Source organism: Solanum pennellii, chromosome 7, assembly GCF_001406875.1.
Source record: "Solanum pennellii chromosome 7, SPENNV200".
Taxonomy (NCBI): Eukaryota; Viridiplantae; Streptophyta; class Magnoliopsida; order Solanales; family Solanaceae; genus Solanum; species Solanum pennellii.
The window spans coordinates 67,212,335-67,216,067 of NC_028643.1; positions in this window are offsets into that span (position 1 = coordinate 67,212,335).

Sequence of the window (3,733 nt, forward strand, 5' to 3'; positions counted from 1 at the left end):
ATAATGTCGGGTTGATTTGGTCTCGGGTTGGTTTTTTCAGTTCAAACCAAACCAACCCAAATATAGTCGGTTTTTTTCCAACACCAAACCAAGTCAAACCAAACCACTAGTCGGTTTTTTTTCGATTTGACTCAATTTGCGATTTGGTTCGATTCTCGATTCGGTTTTGTACACCCCTACTTCACTGTATTAACAATTCAAGTTACTTTACTGAAATATAACAGTGCAAAATTTATATAATTGAAAAATTATTCAACTTGAAAATCAATGTCTTGTATAAATTCAATGATTCATTCTCCTTTTGGAAATTACACAAGTCTTACGGTTGTGACATTCTTGTCCACAACGTCCACAACAACTCGTGTATCTCGACTTTTAAAACTGTTAGATACATATATTTTGCGGCCAAAATATGATATAAAGTGTAATATTGCAAACTATTGTGAATCTTGATAATCAGTCGTTTCGAACAAATTATATATTAAAAGTTCAAATCATCCGGAGGATTGCATATTAAAATTTGGTATTATTTAAGGTGATTTTGAGTTGATTCAAATTGAATAGTCAGTATATACTTCATGTATATTTAAGTTATATTTTAGTTTTTTGAATGTATCCTCAGTGTATAGATCATGTATAAGTAAGCTATAATGTATGGTCAATGTATACTTTCTTATGATTTTTGACAAACCATATTGTATAATTAATGATACTTTCTATGATTTTTGGATATTTTTATTTTAACAAAATAATGTTATATTTATTGTGAATAGTTATTTTATTGTATATATCTCCTCTCTCTCTCTCTCTCAGTCCCCTCTCTCCCTTGCCTCTCCTCCCGCTTTCTTGCCCTCTCCTCTCTCATCTTCTCTCCTTCCCTCTCCTCTCTCTCTCTCTCTCTCTGTCTGTCTCTCTCTCTGTCTCTCTCTCTCTGTCTGTCTGTCTCTCTCTCTGTCTCTCTCTCTCTCTCTCTCTCTCTGTCTGTCTGTCTCTCTCTCTCTCTCTCTCTCTCTCTCTCTCTCTGTCTGTCTGTCTCTCTCTCTCTCTCTCTCTCTCTCTCTGTGTGTGTGTGTGTGTGTGTGTGTGTGTTGCCCATAAGAAAAAATACATTCAAATTTATTATGTATCAATTATATTCAATCAAATATAAGCAAGAGTTTTGTATTTTATTTCAATTGTATTTTGTATTTTATATTTTTTGTATCAGTTGCATTCATATTAATACGAATATAATATGCATTCATACTTTGTAGCAAATGTATTTGTATCCAATCAAAGAGAGGATGAATACGATTGAATTTAATGTATTTCAAATACAACTAATACAAAATAAATACATAATACAATACAAAAATAAAATGCAAAATAGAATTTGTTGTATTTTGAATACAATTGATATAAATTAAATATATAATATAATGCAAAATATAATCCTCTCTACTCCCTCTCTCGATCTCGCTCACCACTCTTGTCTTAATTTGTATTCATTATGATACAAATCTATTTGTGTTTGTATTGTTTTTCTTTAATATAAATACACAAACCAAAATAGCTATAAAGGTGAGGGAGAGCGAGAGCAAAATGGTTGTTATCTTTCTCTTTATTTCAACACTAAGTAAGCGTTTGATCATGCGATACCATATCACGATATAAAATCATGAGATAGAATCAGCGTTTGGATATGCGATTTCACACTTCTTCCATCTCATGATTTCATATTATGAGATTGAATACCATATTCTCCAAAAAAAATCATGATTTGAAAATTTCATATCATGATTTGAGATTTTTTAAATACAAAAATTGACCCAAAAATTTATATTTTGTTTTTAAAAATTTCACATTTATATCAACTAACCATTTATTTTATATGTAAATAAAATTAATAATCACATCATTACTTTTTAAAATTATTTGCGATAATACAAAAAAAGTAATGAAATATTTATGGAATATGAGCATGAAATATAGTTGTGAATGATATTGACCAACTAATGACTCAAAGTAACAATGTTGATTCGTCTTCTCGATCATCTGATCGAGAAATGCAAGTTTAATGTGAGAAGATTGTCCGTACTATGTGGGAGAATTATAGTAAATACTAGTATACTACAATTTATGTTCAATATTGTTTTATGGAATTAAAATTTATCAATTAAAGTCAGATGAAAAAGGTAATTAATTGGTGAACAAATAAATTTATAATAATTTATTGTGTGATTTTGTTAATTTTTTTTATTTATTTGATAATATTAAATAAATAATTAAGATCATTTTAATAGTTTTATAACTTATAAAATTCTTATGTTTATGAGAAAATACACAACATAAAAATTCTATATCGCATGTCCAAATAAAACTTTAACTTTATCTTATGATTTCATATTATGATATCATATCATGATTACATATTATGATTTCATATCACATGTCCAGACCGCAAGTAAGAAACTCTATTTCACCCGTAATACTTTGGTCCTGCCTTTTTCATGACCAATTGACTAACCTGTCATTGTATAAATCAGCCGTCAAGTCATTAAAATGTCATCAAAGGAATTTTCAAGTGCTAAGTTGTTCTTTCTTGCTTGGCTTGGTGCATCACTAGTCAATTATAAAATTATAGTCCAAGTAATTCTAATCCACATTTCTTTCCGAATAATTTTGCTAATTGGTAATCGCATAGACTTCAAAATATGTAGAGATATTCAATCTCCATTTTTACTAGATTTTCCACACTTCCGCCAAAAGATTATTTCGTCCAATACATATCCAAATATTTTTGTTAATTTTTCTGAACTCATGAAGATTCAACGTGTCCATATTAAGGGGAGGCTTTATGTGTAAGGCACTTACCTTGGGCCACTGAATTTGAGGGTTTCATTTACGGGCAACTTTCACATGTAGCAAATAAAAAATTCATATTTATATGCTACAGCAAAGTTTGCATAATTGTGCTTCATAGCAAACATAGAAACTGTATAATTTGCTATACATATACAGTTGAAACAAATTGTATAAAACGAAGTGTATAAAATAAGAAAGAGAAAGACACTTGGGCAGGGAACTGTATAAAAACGAAGTGTATAAAACGAATTGTATTATTATAAGTGTATAGAACGATTATATACAATTTGAATTTGTATAAAATGAGAAAGAGAGAAAGACAAAAGAGATTTGACAAGGAATATACAATTGAATCAAATTGTATAAAACGAGAAAGAGAGAAATTAGATACAATTTGAAAATTTTATAAAACGAGAAAGAGAGAAAGGCAAAAGAAACTGGGCAAGGGAGTATTTTTATTGTATAATTATAAGTGTATAGGACGAAAATATATGTATTTGCATGCGTATATACAATTTTCTCACGCTTTATACAAACAGAAACGCAATTTATACATTTCGCTTCTATTTGTATAAGTGAGAAAGGCGAGGGTGGCGAGCGAGAGTTGGGAGAGTGGCTAGCGAGATCTGGAAGAGGGGAGAGAGGGGAACAAAAATATATGTATTTATACAATTTTCTCTGCTTTATACAATTAGAAACAATTTTTATACACTTGTGTTTGTATAAAAAGTGAGGAAGCGAGCGAGAGATTGGAGGAGAGTGGCGAGCGAGATATTTGGGAAAGAGGCGCTTGACATTTTTTGCAAACATTTGCTATGGAGCACAATTGAATCAAACCCTAGCTACTCCATTTATTTTAGGTTATTAGTTTGCTATTATATACAATTTT